Here is a 22,388-nt window from a genome sequence, read left to right as displayed (position 1 = left end):
TGCGCCGGTGGTCACCAGACTGGCTGCCATGCTCGCGCCCCACATCTGCGCGACCCTGGATTCACCCTGAAGCTCATGTGGTTGACCTGCTCTAAAGGCATCTTCCTGGTGGCCCATGGTAGCCAACATCTTGTTGTGCGGGGATGGACATACCGGCCATGGTCGATTTGGTGCCACCGCAGACGCTCCCAACCCTCGCCTCTTCGATTCTTTCTCGTGGTTGAAGTCGCGACGGGAACGTGGAGGCCAGGCGACCATCGTTGCCGCTCCCACTGTATCCCCATAAGGAGGAATCTACACTACTTAAAAAGGACGAATGTGTTCCCTATTCTGCCACCTCCCACTACGACTAACTCTTTGGTCGTTCTCGTCGCAGTACGTTCCGCCCCGCCTAGCTGGGCCGCGTCAACATGGGCCGTCTCATGTCGCTCGCCTTCCCTTACATCTGGACGCCGTCCCCCACGAGAACATGGACACCGCCCACTCCCATCTTCACGCCGCCCGCCTCCTCCGGTGAGAAAAGGAAAGGGAGTCGCCGATGCGATTCCTCCGCTCCCCAGGCTCCTCCACCGCCACCTCGCTCTCCCACTGGCTAACCGCCACTCCCCTTTCCATCTGTGGCCGCCCGCGGCTGATGCCTTCCTCTCTCGCAGGCTCGCCTCTTCCTCCTCCGCCGCCGGCCGTGAGAAGAGATCTCGGAGGACTCTGGGGTACCTTCTAGGCGCGGCGGCTGCTATGGTCGGCGCCTCCTACGCCGGCGTCCCGCTGTACCGCCGGTTCTGCCAGGCTACGGTATACGGCGGCCCCGTTCAGCGCCGCAAGGTCTGCCCCCTCCCCATGCCTATTACCTCTCACTCGATTTACTTATGCAAGTGGGTTCTTCGTCGGTGTCCTCGAACTGCGCATTTTGCTGGAATCACTGTTACGTTGTGCTTGATTTGGTCGATACTGGCAGCACACCTCCCTTCATTGGGTAGGGTTTAGATTGAAATAATCTTGTTCAGGGTGTCATCAAACTATAGCCAGAGTCGGGAGAGTGTTCCCCGAATCCTGTCCAAGATGTCATCGAACTATCTGGTTCATTTCCAGACAAAGACTTACATGGAGAATGGTGATCTAATTAGTAATTACTATAAAAGTTTGCAACTGGTGAATGAGAGCCTTCATGTAAATGTTTCTGAAGCAAAATTTTGGTACGACGAGAGTTCTTATTGGATGTAGTGGGAATAGATAGATAGTCAAAAAGAGGGTCCTAAGTTTTATCCAGTGTGCTTGTACTTGTAGTATCGTGTATTGGTGCATAACAAATTAGAATGCCTGCTTATCTGCAGTGTAGAGGAGAAGATCCTATACATGGGATACCATGTTTCTGGGCACTTCCATTTTGTTTACATTCTTTTGCACCCACAACAAAATACTTGGACTACCATTCAATTAATTGTTTCCTCTAGATAGTTCATTTCTGCCTGATTAATTATATAGTACCATGGATGTTAATGTTCTAGAGAGAGAGAGAGAGCGAAAATGTTCATCTAAAGTTTTCATTAAGGGTCTTAACTGCAGATCTGCTGTGAAAGGGAGTAAAGTTCCAGTCTGGTCCTCTCGCTCGCTCTTCAACACTGACGTACTCATCCCAGCCGGGAACCAGGGACGGCGACCTGCAGGAGGCGCGTGCGCTCCTCGAGTACAACCCTCGGCTGGCCCAGTACTCCACATTCGGCGGCTGCAATTTGCCTCTGCACTACGCCGCCGCACATGGTCACCATGAGGTAATGCCATGATATTTGTCGTGATTGGACAAAGTAGCGGCACTAACATTTGTCCTGATGTTGGTGCCATGTTTTAGATTGTTTCTTTGTTACTCGAATCCGGTGTAGAGATCAATCTCAGAACTAAAGGGGGCAAGTAAACTCAAATTTAGGTGTATTTGCTTATTTTCAGTTCCACATTCAGATATGAAGTGTTATATCTAAGTATGCAATGTTTCTGATTATGTGTAGACTGCTTTGATGCAAGCATGCCAATATGGCCACTGGGAGGTTGTTTAAAAGCTGATGCTCTTCAATGCAAATGTGAGTATTTTGCTTGCTATTCACTCTGTTTCTTTTTACTGCTTGGATATGTAGTCCTGAGGCGGCGGCGAAATGTCTTTTCAGATCCACAGGTCAGATTATCCGAATGGAGGGACCGCTATCCATTTTGCTGCACTACACGGTCATGCCCGGTGCCTTCGCCTTGTGCGTGCAGATTATGTGCCAAGCATACCAAACTTCTCAAACCAGACGAATCACAGATCATCTGAAGAAGTTTCAGATGTGCCTTCGCCTTGTGCGTGCAGATTATGTGTCAAGCATACCAAACTTCTTAAACCAGACGAATCACAGATCGTCTGAAGAAGTTTTAGATGGTGATTTCGACGATGAGTATGTCCGGGTCCCTTTCTTGTTTCTCCTTTTTTTTCATTATGTGAATATTGTAGTGATATACTTGTATTAGCAGTGGTTTGGTCAACATGGTGAACTAGAAGGCATATGGAAGCCTAATTCCACTTCATATGGCGGCCTTGAATGGCCATGTGGAATGTGTATAATTGCTAGGGAGCATCTGTTTCTGAGGTCACCATTGAAGATGGGACAACAATTGACTTCATCGGTATTTTGCAACTTTTTTTCTGTTGCTTTTTACCTCACTGGAGATACTTGTTATTTGTTAACTTCACTGTTTTTGGTAGCACACTCATGTTCTAAGTGCTTAAATGATAGTGATTCTTATAGTCACATATAGTCGGCAAACTAACATCAATAGTTCTTTAACAGTGGATTGGAAAGCTGATTTTTCAGACTAATATGACAGGGTATTGAAAAGGTGGATGAACTGATCTGCAATGATGCCATCCCGCTAATCCGTAATGCGGTTGTTTAGCTTCTGAACATGTGGAAGGCGAGGAAGGAAAAAAATGTTGTTGATGATGGTGAGTTACAACAGTGTATAATTTTTTCCCTTGATTGCAGCATTTCTTTTGTGATTGATCGGCTGTTAAAGAGTTTGTACTTGTGTGACAGCAGTAGTGCCAGACCTGATTTACCAGAAATCTTGGTTTGATTTGAAGGAGTTTGAACAAAAGCATGAGTGCTGGTGCATTTGATTTAATTTATTACAGTGAACAACTTGATTTCAATATTGCTGGCCTTATGAGGTCATTTAATTTATTTGCTCGAAGTGGCCTTGATACTGTTTTGATAGAAAAAAGCATCTAGCAACTGCAACATTGAAACCTAAACACATAATCAGTGAAGAAATATAGGACAATGAACTTTGCGGTGTGAGTATGGGTAACGACAAACCAAAATGATTTAGTTCTTCACATCAACACAAATCTACAATGTACCCAAATATGGTTTGTGGTTCTACTTGCTTGAAGAATTATTGCATATTACTTTCGTGTTCAATTTCAACCAGAACCTAATCAGCCTTTTTTGTGTATTTCAGATGCATGAGAAGAATCTGAACATATACCTGAAGCAATTCCAGCGGCTAATCCTGCATGCCTCCCTGCTGAATCCCGGCGAGCTCTTCTACATGCCTCCCTGCCAAATCTGACCACGAGTCCTGTCCAATCTGGTAACCTATAACATTACACGCTCACCCCCTCCAGATGACAACTCCCTCCCCGGATCACTTCATATGGAAGATACTCCGATTTTATGATTTACTTAACAATACTTTGTAGGCTATTTTATAATATTCAGCAGAGAACGAGGGTTCAGTGAACTCTCCCTTTGGAAAATAAAATAAATTATAATGACCACTTACCTTTAAACTGTTCTTAGGTTCTGTTGTTGCATGATGGGGTTAAGTTGGAATAGAAGCAGCTCCTACTTATCAACTTATGACATGTAAGGGTGTGTATTTTATTGTAAGCCCCTATCTTTGCATCTTCTTCCCTATGTATTAGTGGTATGTACATAACGTCACATGTCCATTAAATACTTAGCATATGAAAAAGGTGTGGAAAGTTTGTTAAGTCAAATATGTGATATTTGCAGAAATATGTTTTAGGAGTAATGATAATCAAAGCCGTAAAGGTAAATCCAACCAAATGGTGGCTGAGAAGTAATTTATGTCTGCCAGCTGAATCTTGAAACATTTGTACACAATTTAAGAACTCCACATTGACCTGAGTTTGTGCTTTTTTTTTGCTTTCCAAATGATGTACTAGCCTCCCTGCACATTTCAGGTGGCTTATACTTGCACCAGAGTGAAGCAATGGTAATTTATGTGGAATACCAGAAGCGAACTGTTGCCCCGTCGTTTGCTGCCAGTAAACTGGTATGTCACCTAAATAGTGATCTATTTCTTTCTCTGGATTCTTGGATAGTGGTATCAAATTAAGCGCTACAACTACCTTAAATGTCTTGAATAAATTTATATCTAGCACGATCTGAGAGAGAGCCCGTGAAAGTACTGCTAAGTTTAAGCTCATTATTGAAGAGTTGAAAATGCTTATTGAATTTACTGTGTGCAGACGGCGTGATGAAAACTTATTTTGTGTACGTTCCATCTCCTATTATTCACTACTTGCGATTGGCCTAATTGGGAGTCTCGAAAATTTGAGCTCGGGAGATGGAAGAAATCGAGAGGAGGGGAGAGATGAAGAAATAATGGACCATGTGTTCTGGTCTCATGCTTAGATTTCTTCAACTATCTATTTTTTTGTGGAAACACAAGGGAGCTATTACTGTTTTTACTTCTTTTCTTATTGTTCTGGCATGAGCAGAGGGGCATGATGGGCGATTGAAGAGAAAAAGGAGACAAGATTATCTTCCTCAAATGTTGTGGCTTGAAAAAGATATCACTAGAAGGAGAATGTTATTGTGGCAAATAAAAAAATGTTTAGAAATACCACCAATTTGTAGTGCTAGAAGATAGCCTTTTGTTAAGCAACTGATTTTCTTTTTTTACTGTAGCAATGCATGGAGTGGAGGCCCAAAGATAAGTCCTCCAAGAGATGCACTGGGAGGTGTAGCGATAACCATAGGGAGGCCAGCTCTTTTTCAATCAACTAATCTCACGGATGGGACGACACGAGTGAGCAGTGTAACAGAGGCAAAAATGGTGAGTGACATGAACAGACCAAGCATAATGGGCCGACTAATAGGTCTAACAACATCACACGAAATTGTACGCTGTATGTAAAACCTATTTCTTGAAGTTATGTCAAGGCAGGAGATAAAATCTTAGTCAATAAGAGATAACTGTTTTGTTGCTTTCTCTATATATAATGTCAAATTATAGATTTTTATCAAATTATATTTTATGTAAAAAACAGTCTTATTATTTCAAAATATTATGTGCCTTTATATGTGGAGCAAGTAAATACTCGAGTACCCATAGCAATGCATGAGCATTTAACAACTAGACCTTGGATGGATTGTTACCCGGATTCATTTGATGTCCTGGTAGCTTCGATAAACCTTCTTCGTAATGATGTCACCTTGGATTGATAATGACCCCATGTCAACACATTTTGTGAATCAATATACTAGGTGTACAACTATCTAAGTAGTAGATATATTTATTAATACAAATGTATTAGTAGAGTGTTTATTTCATATTTAAATGATGTCAACTATATCGGTTTTTAAAATATGCTTTAAATGAGATAAAATCTTATTGGTTTGTGGAATATATTGTTGCTTTTTTCAGACACGTGAATTTTTGCATGTATTGTATTGACATGTTACGAGGAAAGTTAGTGGCCCGCCATTTTGGTCGATTTGCTATGTTTTGAATGTTTATAGTGAGTTGTGAATTATATATGTGCATTGAGAAATAAAATTTGAGTACCCGTGGCAACGCACGGGCACTTGTACTAGTATCTACTCATGGACGATGGACCCCCTCTGTCTGTGTGCCCCTATCCTGCTCCTGCTGCAAGATCTTTCCGTTAGCGCTATCCCTTGCTTTCCAACTTTCCTATTTTTTCGATAAAGGGAATATATTAATATCAAAAGATATCAATTACACCTAGCCTCAACAACGCACCACCCTAATGGCACTACGGATGCACACAGCCAAAAAACGAAAAGAAAATTAAGAAACAAAAGTCCCGCTACAGTATCTCGGGCCTAACAACAGCAATATATCCACCGCCAAGACAACACCTGAAAAACAGACTCTCCAAAAACGACGCCTCCAAGAAGGAAACAGTGCTCTAACACCGTCGTCGCCCGATCAAAGATCTTAGGTTTTCACCCTGAAGATAGTCCCCGCTCTCAAAACAATGCCTCCAACAAGGTCATTGCCAGGCACAACCAGTTAAGGCCAGACCTTGGGTTTTCACCACGAAAGGTAGGACTCGAACTTCACTCGTGTTGTCGCCCCCACTTTCATACCGCTGTTGTGAAGCCCGGAACACCAAGCAAGTCCCTCAACAGCGCGGAGACTTGAACCTCCCTTAGCTAGTCCTCCCCTCCGGCCTTCATGAAATTCTCTTCTTCCGACTTTCATCATGGATCCATGGTCACTTGATGTCAACACAGAAAAAGAGCTTCGCGCCGCTCCCTCCGGAACCAATCGGTCGGAATAAAAGCATGGGTGCGCACGACCGAATACCACCGATCCAGCAAACTCCGGGCAAAAGCACCGTTACATTCGCCGGCGGAGCCTTCCGGAACTCAACACTCCGGCCAGATCACGAGTCCAGGCCTCCGGTAGGTCCTCCTCTTCACGCAAGAGAGGCCCTAGGACCGCCGCCTTTATTCAGGTCGGACCCCCACGTCGGCGACCACCCTGGGCTAGCCACTCCAACCCTCCACCGGCGACACCATCGCCGGTTTCCAAGCCCCTCCATCTCGTCGCCGGAACGCGGTGATAGATCAATAGATCCACCACGACCAACCGCAGGCTGATCCTCTCCAGCGAAGAAGAGGGTCACCTCCACCGTCGAACCCAAGGCTGCTGCCCCGGGCGTCCTCGTACCGCGGGAGAAGCCCAAGATCATCACCCCTCACCGGCGAGAGGCGGAGGGAAAGGCGCCCGCCTCCACCAGCCACCACCGCCGGCATGCCGCCGATGGGAGGCGGGGAGGCCGCAGCCCGCAACAGGATCGACCCCGGGAGGGCCGCCGCCGCCCCTACATCCTCATCCGGCCGCCGCTGCCCCGGGAGGCGGAAGGGCCGCCGCCGCGTGAGAGGCTCCATTGGCCGCCGTTCCCGACGCGGCACGAGGGGAGGCCCCCGCCGCCGCCACGCCCCGACGGCGCTGCCGGCGGCGGCGGCGGCGAGAGGGTTGGGAGGAGGGGTGCGGTGTAGGCTAGGGTTGGGAGGAGGGGTGCGGTGTCCGAGGGTAAGGAGGTACCAAATTCCAACTTTCCTATGGCGTCATCATTGGGACAACCGCATCGGAGGACCTAACCACGCAAGGTGGGCGACCACGGAAGGGCTCGTGGGGGAGTAGAATCCGGGCAGGGGGAGATCGGTGGAGGTACAACATGGCGAGGCTGTGATTCCGTGAATGATATGGGCCCTAGGAGGAAGAAGAAGAAGAAGAAGAAGAAGAGATGGTATGGCACGTGGGACTCTAAGGGAGTCTTCTAGAGTTGACACGCGGGTCAAAGCGGTGCGGCAGGGACAAAGCGAACAGCGATCCAGAGACACAAATATGCTAGACTCACCCAAACTTAAAACAGAAAGCATCACAAGTGAACAACCAGACAATAATAAATCATACGAAAATTGCAAGACGCTTTCAAATTCAAAGTTGCCCACCAAATAATAAACATGATAGATGAAAACACGTGTCAGCGGGACAGGGGCACAAAAAATATATCCAAAATTCTGAGAAAAAAAAGAAGTTTTTTACCATTTAGTATAGTTACTATTGCACAAATAAAATCCTAGCTTTTATAAGTTTTTTTTAGGGAATCCTAGCTTCTATAAGTACCACCGTACATATTCAGGACGTGTTTGGTAGGTTATATAGGCTATTTAGCTCGCACCAGGGTATTTGGCCATTTTATAAGCTGCGCTGCACTGCTAAGTGCTGGGCCGACTGGCTTGACTTGGGCAGCAGCAGGGACGAGAAGCAGAGATGCGACACGTTCACAGGCACACCTTCCGAGATGGCGCGAGGAGCCGCGCCCGCGCGTGTCTGCAGGCGAGTTTGCGGCCCGAGGTGGCCGCACCACAGTCGCCAAGTGGGCATCGCGGCGTGGGGTCGCCGTCGTGCTGGCCATGGCCGCCCGCTCGCTCACGCCGCCAGTACCGTTCCCTGCGTCGCCCCCGCGCGGCGACCAGGGGAACCCTAGATCGCGCCGCCGCCCGGCTCCCCTCCTCCCTCCCCTTCCTCCCTCGCCGCTGCCTGAGGGTGCGGCCGGGCAAAGCCCGGTTGGCGTCGGCGGCAGCGAGGCCCTCTCGTCCTCTGGCTCGGATGGAGGGGCGCGGGCAGTCTTCTCCGGGAGAGGGCGTGGCCTTTCGTCGGGGGCCACGGCGCGCCGGCGCGGGCATGGCCTGCTGCGGCGATGCGACGGACGACGGTGGTGGCGGCGCGTCTCCGGGCGGCGCGGGCAGGTGGCGGCAAGGGCGGTGGTGGCTGATTGGCCGACTTCTGCGAGGAAGGTGGCTCGACGGCGGCTGCGTGGGGGGCCGACGGCGGATCGCTGCGGGCTGGTCCTTCTGCGGAGCATCTGAGGAACGGCGGTGGTGGCTCAGCGCCATCTTGCTTGCCTCGCACTACGCTCGGCGAGGTGGGGATGCGCGGCTGCCGGTGAAAACCGTGCTCCGACTCCGGTCTTGGCGGGCGATGGCGGCGCTACACGTCGTAACCTTCTTGAAGGCATCGTTGTCGCAGCCTACATCTACACTCTCGTGTTGCTCCAGGGGAAACCCTAGATCTGGGTCTCCCGGATCGGACGATGGCGGCGCGCCCTACGTCGTTCTACCTCCTGGGGCATCATTTTTGGAGCAGCTGCTGGATGTTGGCGGATGTCGGTGGATTGGTATTCATCTACCACATTGTTGGCGTGGAGACTCGGTGGCATGGTGCTGCAGGGTATCGACGACAGATGCGGTATGATGTATACGTGCAGGACGGTGGAGCCGTCTGGCGTCATGGTGGCATCGGCGGCAGGTCTTGCAAGGTTAATGCGATGATCTCTCTTGAAGATGGAGTCGAGGAAGACGGCGGTAGCAACTTCTGTGGCATGTGCGTTGGTGTGCGCGGAGAGTCTGCTTGACTGGATGTGCTTCTTACCTGCTATTGGGCGGTTTGGGAAGGCATTTGATTTTTGGATGATGTCATGGGTGTATTGTCACCCTCTTCATCCCACTGTAGGTTTAGTGAGGTGGCTTCGAGGTTGATTTTTGTATTGCTTCTTGTAAGGTTTGCGAATAATCTAATAAAAAGCCATGTGCATTCTTTGGATGCAGAAGCTGGGGCGATTTTCCCCCTTTTCGAAAAAAAAACCGCCCTCTGCGAGCTCTCAGGGCATCTCCAACCGAGCGACCCAAACGGACGCGCTGGGCCGTCCGTTTTGGCTGTTTGGGTGGCCGATGGACACGCGGATAGCGGCCCGCGTCCACGTGTCCGTTTGGGTCGCACGCTGCGTCCAACGCGGCGACCCAACAAGACGCCACGTGGTTCGTCTTCCTTGCGCGACGCTGCGCCATGGCAGGCCTCGACGGGACAGCAATGGTGGGCGGTGGAACGCGCGGGAAAGTTCCCGCGCGCACCAAGGTTCCCGCACGCGCGAAAAGGCCATTGGCGCGCGCTCGCGCCCAAGTTTCCCGCCAGGCCGCCGGCTATAAAAGACGGCGGCGGTCACAGACCGCATCACAACACCCACTCCGCCGTCCTCTCCCCCTCCACCTTCTCCGGCGCCCTCTCCGTTGGAGATGCCGCGCACCCTGCAGGCCACGTGGGCCAAGCTCTCCCTCGCCGCCCGGGCCAGGTTCCCGCGGACGGACGAGGAGGAGCGCACGGACTCGCGGTGGGTCGCCGACGACGAGGCGCTCCGCGTCGCTGCCGAGGCGGCGGCGAAGAAGGAAGGGGACGCGGAGATGGTGGAGGCGGCCGCGGACGGCTGGCACGAGACCGCGGACGGCTGGCACGAGGCCGCGGAGGAGGAGCCCGTCGACGAGGAGGACCTCGCGCTGGCGAACATCAACGCCGCCATCGAAGAGCGTCTCGCCGACCTCACGCGCGTGACGAAGGAGCACGGGGCCACTTGCCGGGCCGGCCGCCGCCGGTTGGGCGACGTCCTCGGGCAGAAGAACGAGCTGCTCGCTATGCGAGCAGCCCGCCACCTCATCCAGATGCCCTCGCCCGAGCGGCGCGCCCGGGAGGCGGCTGCGTCGGCGGAGCGCGGCCGACAAGAGCGCATGCGCCGGCGAAACGAGAACCACGAGGCTCAGGCCGTCGGCCGCGTCCGCCTGGAGGCGCGCACCGTTGTGGAACGCACCGCCCCGCAGGAGCTAGAGCTATGCGGGAAGCGGATGGTGCCGCCGCAGGAGGCGGAGCGCGAGCGCGCCCGAGGCGCGCGGACGAAAAGGAGGAGGATGAAGACCTCCGCCGCGCCACCCAGCTCGTAAGCTGGAGTGGAATCCTCACGCGTACAGGCCGCCCGCGTCGAGTGAAAGCCACGGCCCCGACGGCGAGCCGGCGAGGCCGCCGGCCCCGTACGTATTAGGATAGAAGTAGTAGGCTAAAAAAATGTAATGGGTATTTTTTAATGAATTTTTTTTTCATGTCTATGACACGTGGGCCAGGGGCGGACAAGGGGCGGACGCGAGCGGCCAGCCATCGGCGTCAATGGCCGCGCAAACTCGTCGCAGATTTGGGCCAGGTTTGGGTCGTCCCGGATGCTGCGGGCATCCGTTTTTGGCATGGGTCCGCGCGCTGGGACGCGGTTTTGTCCGTTTCGACCTATCCGGACGCGCCGGCGCGGGTTGAGTCGCTCAGTTGGTTGGAGATGCCCTCATACACGTACCACTAGAGCTCGTGCACTATTTCTGCTGTGTAAAAGTTGTAATGGCCTCGTCTCAATTGTATTTTTAATGGCCTGCCCATTCCGGAGAACATGTCCCGGGATTTCGCCCGATGTTGACATGCTCTGTTTATTTCAACCAAGAGACTATACTGCTCTCATCAAGTCATCAAGTGCATCTTTAATTTGATGAACTTTTTCATGACATGCATCACAAGTACGATAATATAATTTATTGAAATATTTCGTATTTTATGATGTCCGTAAATTATTTTTCTGCCCGTGTAAATGGTGAAGACATTACAGAAGTACATAGTATAATTTATATATCACACTATTACATTCTAGGGCTATTACAGACTTTTATCTTACGACTGATAAAATAAGCTCAGACAACATAAGCTGAAAAAAACTGAACTACAGTTTCTCGGAGGCTTATTTTTCACTTCCCTGGAGCAGCTAAGTTTAAGCTGTTTCTGCACAAGCCACAGCCGAAAAGAACTGGGCCTAAGCCCCGCTAAACAGGAGAAAAATGTTTAAACGAGTTGGAACAGATCTACGAGAAAATGCAGCGGATTTCCGCTAGATGTGGACACTGACATTTATCTTATCATGGACACCATTCAATATCTGAAATCTGCCAACAGCGAACCACTAGGCCACTACTGATGGGCCTAATCAGAAACGGTAATCACACACAAAGCCGTCATCTGCTGAAAACGTCAGATAGGTTTATCATGTCAATATGTCATGCGGGGACGACGCAGGCAGGATTGACTAATCCAACCCTGCGTGCGGTCATGCGGGTGAAGGTAGGTCGACACGTGCATCGCTAATGGTGATGATTCGCCCACACAAGCCAACCAAAGTAGTACACCGGTAATGAGATGAGATGAGATGAGATGATCATCGTCTAAAAGTCACCCGTAATCCACCGGCCGGCACGTGAGCTCCGCGGTCCGGCTACTCAGGCCAACCAAAGTACAGCCACACGGCGGCGGGGCAAGTGTTTTGACGATGACTAATGAGATGACGAAACCCATGAGATGATCGTCATCTAATAAGGGCGCCCGATCAGTTTCCGTTTGTATTGGTTCATGGACATAAATCATGTTGTATTGTTGTGTCCTTCCCTTACACGTTTAGGTCGGGGTCGTCCGAGCGGGCCTGAAGCATTTTTTTTACAATTTTTACTTTGAGATAGAAAACTACCTTTTCTGATCGGCGCTGAAAATGCTCTAGTAGATTTGTTTGGCTTTCTCTTTTGAACCACTTTCCTAATCTAACTCCCGCAACACTCCCACTCCAAGCTACACCTGCCGATCATAATACGGAGAAACAAGATGAAGAGTACATCATTCATTCAACATACAAATGAAATGAACAAAAGGAAACAAGAGGAATAGTACACCACTACACCACTCATTCATCATAGGAAGAAACAAGGCTTCATCATGGAGGCTTCGACACTTGGGTCGGGCGCCCATTCCACCGGAGGCCACCGGCGGTCCCCTTATACTCTTCATCATCGGAGTCGTGGGTGACGAGGCCAGCCTTCGTAGACGACCGAATGAAGGCTATGTGGCGGGCAGTGTCAATCACGTCCTTCACGGTGCGGTTCCTTGACCTGTACCGCGCCCGCTCGAAGATGTTCTTCTCTGGTTTAGCACCACCTCCCGCTCCTCACGGTATAGCGTCGACTAGTAGTCACTAGCCATGCCGTACTGTGCGTCGAGCCAAATCAGGTGCTTTCACCTGCAGCAGAATATCTCTTCCACTAGAAGGAAATATCTTATAGGCATAAAAATAGTAGCGTCATACATTAAAAAACTTCACGCCGTTGTTATTTGGCCAAAATACCGGTGGCGTACCAGATTTGCATACACCATCACTATTGTGCTATCGACCACATATGGTGCAACTGTTACACCCAATGTATGGTGGGCCAAAATGACCCGTCCCCCCCCCCCTCTCTAAGAAACTGGTGGCGTCGCAGATTTGGCTACGCCGCAGCGCCACGCGCCAGTTCCGAGTGGCCTAGCATACCGACGCACACACCCCCACTAACTCCACCTCCCAAACCATGTCGTCTGATGTCTACGCACGCTTCTATTCCTGTAGACAGTGTTGGGTCTCCAAGAGCAGAGGTTTGTAGAACAGCAGAAAGTTTCCCTTAAGTGAATCACCCAAGGTTTATCGAACTCAGGGAGGTAGAGGTCAAAGATATCCCTCTCAAGCAATCCTGCAATTAAGATACAAGAAGTCTCTTGTGTCCCCAACACACCTAATACACTTGACAGATGTATAGGTGCACTAGTTCGGCGAAGAGATAGTGAAATACAAGTAATATGGATGATTATAAGTAGCAATTGCAATCTGAAATAAAAATGGCAGCAAGCGAACATGTAGTAGAACTTGTTGGAAACGGTGTTTCAATGCTTAGAAACAAGGCCTAGGGATCATACTTTCACTAGTGGACACTCTCAACAATGATCACATAATAAATAAATAACTTTTTCTCACTTGTGCTACTCTCAAACACTCTCTTGTTGGATAACAAACACTATTCATTGTGTAGGGCTACAAGAGCACACCTCAAGCCGGAGTAAACAAGCTCCACAACATCCGGAGTTCATATTAAAGTAACCTCTAGAGTGCATAATAGACCGTTGCAATTTAGACCGAGTACTAACATAGCATACACACTGTCACCAATAGCTATGAAAGGGGGAATAGATCACATCAATACTATCATAGTAACAGTTAACTTCATAATCTACAAGAGATTACAATCATAATCTACGCCAAGTACTACATGATGCACACACTGTCAACTTTACATCATGGAGGAGGAATAGACTACTTTAATAACATCACTAGAGTAGCACATAGATTAATAGTGATACAAAGCTCATGATCACATAAAGATCACACCATGAGAGAGAGAGATGAACCACATAGCTACCGGTAGAGCCCTCAGCCTCGGGGGAGAACTACTCCCTCCTCATCATAGGAGACAGCAACGGCGATGAAGATGGCGGTGGTGTCGATGGAGATGACTCCGGGGGCAATTCCACGTCCCGGCGGCGTGCCGGAACAGAGACTTCTGTCCCCCGAAACGGAGTTTCGCGATGGCGGCGGCGCCCCTGGAGTCTTTCTGGAGTCTGATAGATTGATGTAGGGTTTTCCGTCGCGAGGGAATTTATAGGCGAAAGGGCGGCGCGAGGGGGTGCCCGGGGGGCCCACACCCTAGGGGGGCATGCCCCCCCTCCTGGCCGCGCCGCCAGGTGGTGTGGCCACCTCGTGGGCCCTCTCCGTCTCTCCTTCGGTGTTCTGGAACCCTCCAAGGAAAATAGTAAGTTCGGCTTTTGTTTCGTCCAATTCCGAGAATATTTCCTGTGTAAGATTTCTGAAACCAAAAATAGCAGAAAACAGGAACTAGCGCTTCGGCATCTTGTTAATAGGTTAGTGTCGGAAAATGCATAAAAATGATATAAAGTGTGAACAAAACATGTAGGTATTGTCATAAAACTAGCATGGAACATCAGAAATTATAGATACGTTGGAGACGTATCAAGCATCCCCAAGCTTAGTTCCTACTCGCCCTCGAGTAGGTAAACGATAAAAAAGAATAATTTCTGAAGTGACATGATACCAACATAATCTTGATCATACTATTGTAAAGCATATGAGATGAATGAAGTGACTCAAGGCAATGATCTATAGCTTGCTAACAAATAGATAACATATAGCAAAACTTTTCATGAATAGTACTTTCAAGACAAGCATCAAAAAGTCTTGCATAAGAGTTAACTCATAAAACAATCAATTCTTAATAAGAGGTTTGAAGCAACATAAAGGATGATTAAGTTTCAGCAATTGCTTTCAACTTGTAACATGTATATCTCATGGATAGTTGTCAACATAAAGCAATATAACAAGTGCAATAAGTAAACATGTAAGAATCAATGCACACAGCTTGACACAAGTGTTTGCTTCTAAGATAAAAAGAAGTAGGTAAACCGACTCAACATAAAGTAAAAGAAAGGCCCTTCGCAGAGGGAAGCATGGATTACTCATGTGCTAGAGCTTTTTATTTTGAAAACATGGAAACAATTTTGTCAACGGTAGTAATAATTCATATGTGTTATGCATAAGACCTCCTATAAGTTGCAAGCCTCATGCATCGAATACCAATAGTGCCCGCACCTTGTCCTAATTAGCTCGGACTTCCATGGATTATCATTGCATTACATATGTTTCAACCAAGTGTCACAAATGGGTACCTCTATGCCACCTGTACAAAGGTCCAAGAAGATAGATCGCATTTGATTTCTTAGTTTTGATAGATCTCAACTTGAGGACATCCATACCAGGACAACATAGAAAACAGATAATGGACTCCTCTTTAATGCTTAAGCATTCAACAACAGATAATATTCTCATAAGAGATTGAGGTTTAATGTCCAAACTAAAACTTCCACCATGATACATGGCTTTGGTTGGCGGCCCAATGTTCTTCTCTAACAATATGCATACTCAAACCATTTAATCATGATAAATCACCCTTACTTCAGACAAGACGAACATGCATAGCAACTCACATGATATTCAACAAAGGTGTAAAAAGTTGATGGCGTCCCCGTAAACATGGTTACCGCTCAACAAGCAACTTATAAGAACTAAGATACATAAGCGACATATTCATTACACAATAGTTTTTAGGCTACTTTCCCATGAGCTATGTATTGCAAAGACAAGGAATGAAATTTTAAAGGTAGCACGCAAGCAATTTACTTTGGAATGGCAGAGAAATACCACATAGTAGGTAGTTATGGTGGCATAAGTTTTGGCTCAAGGTTTTGGGATGCACGAGAAGCATTCCCTCTCAGTACAAGGCTTTGGCTAGCAAGGTTGTTTGAAGCAATCACAAGTATAAACCGGTACATCAAAACTTACATAAGAACATATTGCAAGCATTATAAGACTCTACACTGTGTTCCTTGTTGCTCAAACACTTTTACCAGAAAATATCTAGACTTTAGAGAGACCAATCATGCAAACCAAATTTCAACAAGCTCTACAGTAGTTCTCCACTAATAGATTTAAACTACATGATGCAAGGGCTTAAACATGATCTACTTGAGAGCTCAAAACAATTGCCAAGTATCAAATTATTCAAAACCATATACCAATTACCACATGAAACATTTTCTGTTTCCAACCAAATAGCAATAAGTGAAGCGATCAACTTTCACCATTGAACATTAAAAGTAAAAGCGAAGAACACTAGTGTTCATATGAAAAAGCGGAGCGTGTCTCTCTCCCACACATGGATTGCTAGGATCCAAATTTATTCAAACATAAACAAAAATAAAAGCAAACAGACGCTCCAAGTAAAGAACATAAGATGTGACGGAATAAAAATATAGTTTCACTAGAGGTGACCTGATAAGTTGTCGATGAAGAAGGGGATGCCTTGGGCATCCCCAAGTTTAGATGCTTGAGTCTTCTTAAAATATGCAGGGATGAACCACGGGGGCATCCCCAAGATTAGACTTTTCACTCTTCTTGATCATAGTATATCATCCTCCTCTCTTGACCCTTGAAAACTTCCGCCACACCAAACTTCTCATGAACTTCATTAGAGGGTTAGTGCATAATCAAAAATTCACATGTTCAGCAAGGACACAATCATTCCCAACACTTCTGGACATTACCCAAGGCTACTGAAAGTTAATGGAGCAAAGAAATCCACTCAACACAGTAAAAGAGGCAATGCGAAGTAAAAGGCAGAATCTGTCAAAACAGAACAGTCCGTAAAGACGAATTTTTTCGAGGCACTTAACTTGCTCAGATCAGAAAACTCAAAACTAATGAAAGTTGCGTACATATCTGAGGAACACGCATGAATTTTTGAAGAATTTTTAGGTTCTCCTACAGAGAGATCTACTCAAATTCGTGACAGCTAAAAATCTGTTTCTGCGCAGAAATCCAAATCTAGTATCAACTTTCTATTAGAGACTTTACTTGGCACAACAATGCAATAAAATAAAGATAAGGAGAGGTTGATACATTAGTAACAACTTCCAAGACACAACAAAACAATAGCAAAATAAAACATGGGTTATCTCCCAAGAAGTGCTTTCTTTATAGCCATTAAGATGGGCTCAGTGATTTTAATGATGCTCACGCAAAAATAAGAGTTGAAGTAAAAGAGAGCATCAAGAAGCAAATTCAAAACACATTTAAGCCTAACCCACTTCCTATGCATAAGAATATTGTACACAAATAAATTCATGAAGAATAAAGTGACAAGCATAGGAAGATAAAACACGAGTAACTTCAAAATTCTCAACATAAAGAGGGGAAACTTAATATTATTAAGATGCATATAGCCATGTTTCCCTCTCTCATAATAACTTTCAGTAGCATCATGAACAAACTCAACAATATAACTATCACATGAAACATTCTTATCATGAGCTACATGCATAAAATTATTACTCTCCACATAAGCATAATCATTACTATTAATTATAGTGGGAGCAAATTCAATAAGATAGCCTTCATTATTATTCTCATCACCATAATCATCATATATAGGAGGCATATTGTAATCATAATTAATTTTCTCCTCAATAGTAGGTGGACTTAAAATATCATATTCATCATTGTAATCATCATAAATTGCAGGCATGGTATAATCATAATAACCTTTATCCTCCATAGTAGGTGGCACCAAAATACCACTATCATTGTAATCATCATAAATAGGAGGCAAAGTATCATCAAAGTAAATTTTCTCCTCAAAACTTGGGGGACTAAAAATATCATGCTCCTCAAAACCAGCTTCCCCAAGCTTAGAATTTTCCATAGCATTAGCAATAATAGTGTCCAAAGAGTTCATGCTAATAACATTGCTACAACTATTTTGCAAACAAAGTTCCATGGATTTTTTAATTCTCTCTTCAAACACATCATGTCCTAATTCAATATAAAGTTCATAAAGATCTCTAATTTTTTTGTTGTTTTCCATTAAGCCTAACTAGTGAAAATAAAAACAAGAGACAAAAAGATAAAATTGTAGAATCTAAAGGAGATAGCTTCGAGCACTCACACACCGGTAACAGTGCTAGGAAATAGCTTAGTAGTCGGAGGATGTGAATACCTTTTACCTTACCTCCCCGGCAACGGCACCAGAAAATAGCTTGATGTCTACGCACGCTTATATTCCTGTAGACAGTGTTGGGCCTCCAAAAGCAGAGGTTTGTAAAATAGCAGCAAGTTTCCCTTAAGTGAATCACCCAAGGTTTATCGAACTCAGGGAGGTAGAGGTCAAAGATATCCCTCTCAAGCAACCCTGCAATTAAGATACAAGAAGTCTCTTGTGTCCCCAACACACCTAATACACTTGTCAGATGTATAGGTGCACTAGTTCGGCGAAGAGATAGTGAAATACAAGTAATATGGATGATTATAAGTAGTAATTGCAATCTGAAATAAAAATGGCAGCAAGCGAACATGTAGTAGAACTTGTTGGAAACGGTGTTTCAATGCTTAGAAACAAGGCCTAGGGATCATACTTTCACTAGTGGACACTCTCAACAATGATCACATAATAAATAAATAAATAAATAACTTCTCATCACTTGTGCTACTCTCAAACACTCTCTTGTTGGATAACAAACACCATTCATTGTGTAGGGCTACAAGAGCACACCTCAAGCCGGAGTAAACAAGCTCCACAACTTCCGGAGTTCATATTAAAGTAACCTCTAGAGTGCATAATAGACCGTTGCAATTTAGACCAAGTACTAACATAGCATACACACTGTCACCAATAGCTATGAAAGGGGAATAGATCACATCAATACTATCATAGTAATAGTTAACTTCATAATCTACAAGAGATTACAATCATAACCTACGCCAAGTACTACATGATATACACACTGTCAACTTTACATCATGGAGGAGGAATAGACTACTTTAATAACATCACTAGAGTAGCACATAGATTAATAGTGATACAAAGCTCATGATCACATAAAGATCACACCATGGGAGAGAGAGATGAACCACATAGCTACCGGTAGAGCCCTCAGCCTCGGGGAGAACTACTCCCTCCTCATCATAGGAGACAGCAACGGCGATGAAGATGGCGGTGGTGTCGATGGAGATGACTCCGGGGGCAATTCCCCGTCCCGGCGGCGTGCCGGAACAGAGACTTTTGTCCCCCGAAACGGAGTTTCGCGATGGCGGCAGCGCCCCTGGAGTCTTTTTGGAGTCTGATAGATTGATGTAGGGTTTTCCGTCGCGAGGGAATTTATAGGCGAAAGGGCGGCGCGAGGGGGTGCCCGGGGGGCCCACACCCTAGGGGGGCGCGCCCCCCCTCCTGGCCGCGCCGCCAGGTGGTGTGGCCACCTCGTGGGCCCTCTCCGTCTCTCCTTCGGTGTTCTGGAACCCTCCGAGGAAAATAGGAAGTTCGGCTTTTGTTTCGTCCAATTCCGAGAATATTTCCTGTGTAAGATTTCTGAAACCAAAAACAACAGAAAACATGAACTGGCGCTTCGGCATCTTGTTAATAGGTTAGTGCCGGAAAATGCATAAAATTGATATAAAGTGTGAACAAAACATGTAGGTATTGCCATAAAACTAGCATGGAACATCAGAAATTATAGATACGTTGGAGACGTATCAAGTGCTCCATCGCCTCCTCGCATCGCTCATACCTGTAAAATGTATCCATGAATGCTTGGTGTTTATTATGTTAAAATCCCTATTTTTGAACAACTTTGTTATATTTATTGGGACTAACCTATTAATTGTTGGAAAAGTGCATAATTTCTTGTTTTACACTTTGTTGTGTAGAAAATTGCACAAATATGCAAAAAGAAAATCCCTCGTTGGAGTCAAATATGGAGTTTATTGCCTCGGGACTCCTCAAAGATGACTTCAAATGGAAAAGGTTGAAATTACAAAGTTGCAAGATTTTTTTGGCAGAATTCTAGAGATAACACTCATCAAATTCTAAGTTCGTGTGCTATGGGGATCGTGCTTTTACTGAAGGAGAATCAGTATCGGGATTTCAAAAGTTGGTGACGTCGTTGACTCAGCCTCTTATCATACATATCATGAATTCGGGCAAGCCACGTGACTTTATGGACTAGCAGGATATTGCACAGATAGCATGGCTCACCATTTCAGCTCATCGGCCCAAACAGAGTCTCCAGTGATCCTCCTAACACTCCGCTAGAACGAGTCAGAGCACGCGATGCTAACACTCTACAGCTGCAACGAGGCAATCCCATTGGATGACTATGCGAGAATAGCTGGCATAGCCAAGATGAACATGAAATTTTAAAAAATGTCGGCGGTACATGAGAGACTGGTCGTGCCAATGTGTAGCTGATCGACGACCGATTCACCAGCATGTCGGATCGGGCAGCGGGGCGGGAGGAGAGACGAATTGCGTGTGACACAAGATTAGATCGAGTGCCAATACGAAACGATGGCTCACTCTATGATGTGAGTTGGAGACACCGCGAAATATTATGATAATTTCACGGACTACTTTATGGCATCAAAACCATATATTTATATTTAACATTTTTACTTGTTAATATAAATTACGTAAATTCAAAACAATCTCACATATTTTGGTAGAATGTTTGTTATAATTTACTTTAAGTAACTGTATGAACGCATTGGTGTCTTGGGAGTACTGAAAATAATTATAGTTGCCCATAAAACCATGTTAAAGTGGAATATTGTTGTGTAAACTATGCCACTTATTAAACTTTTTGTTTAAACTATTTAAATAATACCTAACTAATGTGATTTTGGAATATCTAAATCCTAGCAAATAAAAACTTGGCAAATCATATTTCTTCATACGTTGCCGCTTAGGTGTACAATATACTGTGATTTATATTTGTATTTATTAGTAGTATCCTTTAGTATCATGGTAGAGGGTTCTACATCACACAAATGCTGAAGTGTTTTTGTAGGAGCTTGTAAATGTGTAGCTTAATATTAAACTAGTAGGCTTGCTAACATGAAGTACACATTTATCTGACACAACTCAGAAGAAATTTGTATTAACATATGCTACCGAGAAAAATGATGCATATATAACACAAAGCATGCAATGATGTATGTAACCAAGAGATTATGTTATTGATGGAGGGCTGATACATCACATATTTATCCATTTGTTTCCAAGTTTAATTGCATAATTTTCCTTTTACGTACATTTTAATTGTATTTCTGGTACAAACCTATGTATAAATGTCAAAAGATGGTTTTCCACCTATATTTAGATTGATTTTTGATGGAACACTGAAATAAAATAAAATACCAAAGTGTTTCTAGAAGGATCATGAAGCCTTGTCGAAGGGAACATGGGGATGAGCACCCCCCCCCCCCCCACCCACCGCTAGGGCCACACGTTTGTCGCTTGCCCATATGAGACCCATATGTGTTGTCTGGCTACAACCATTTGCTTGATGCCTTCAGCTTGACACATATATAGGGCAACCAAAAGCACAGAGCACGAGATAGAAATCCTCCCATGAGAAATCCCACAATTGTTATTCACATCCATCATCGTTATGCTGCTCATGTGATGAGTATGGAGTAATACATCGCCGGACTATGGATTCCTAGAGGCAGCTGTGTAGCGATTTTCTTAACGCACTTTCGTATTAGATCATGTGGGCATACTTTACATGATTATAGCATCTTTATGCATTTTTTATGGGACACCTATTGTCTTATTTGACTATGCTTTCATGTTATATTGTTTGAGTATGTTTTTGTAGATACGCAGTGCCTCGGCCTTTTTTATTCTTTGACTTAACAAATTTATGTTGGTAGAACAATAGGGGTAGTGTGTATTCGATGGAGTGAGCTCGATGTGTTATTAGCATAGTGATATGAAAGGGGGAAAACACTTGTGTTTGTTGATATTTTCTTTTGGTTGCCCAATTGTAAAAAAATACCTAACAATAAGTTTATTTTATGATATATAAGAGCAGCTCTAACAAACGTAGAAATCCGGCCCGCTACCATTGAACCTATCCCTATAGCTTCTTTTTTCTACTAGTGGTTGCATTCTCTCGACCTGCAAGAGGAGGAAGATGGGTTGCGGGCTCGGCCATGCGGGGTTGTTGGTGGACCTTGGCTTTGCGGCTACAATGTCATGGTGTTGCGACGGCAGACTGAACCAACATGAGCGATCTTTCCCCAATCCAGAGGGTGGGGATGGAGGTGTGTGATGATACACATTGGAAGTCCCGCCCATCTTCAGCTGATGTTGGCGGCGATCGTGCCTGTGAGGATCGTTACCCTCCTTGGATGCATCGTCGAGATGGTCGACATCTCCCACTATCTCACTTAG

At 45.9% G+C, this 22,388-nt stretch overlaps 1 pseudogene; it reads left to right on the top strand.

Moving 5' to 3' along the window:
- Nucleotides 1-469: 469 nt before the first annotated feature.
- On the top strand, nucleotides 470-4,534 carry LOC124697247 (annotated as a pseudogene).
- The last annotated feature ends 17,854 nt before the right edge of the window (nucleotides 4,535-22,388 follow it).

The sequence above is a fragment of the Lolium rigidum genome, chromosome 3, assembly GCF_022539505.1.
Source record: "Lolium rigidum isolate FL_2022 chromosome 3, APGP_CSIRO_Lrig_0.1, whole genome shotgun sequence".
NCBI lineage: Eukaryota > Viridiplantae > Streptophyta > Magnoliopsida > Poales > Poaceae > Lolium > Lolium rigidum.
Note: the sequence above shows the minus strand (reverse complement) of the source record. Positions and strands in the feature narration are given on the sequence as shown.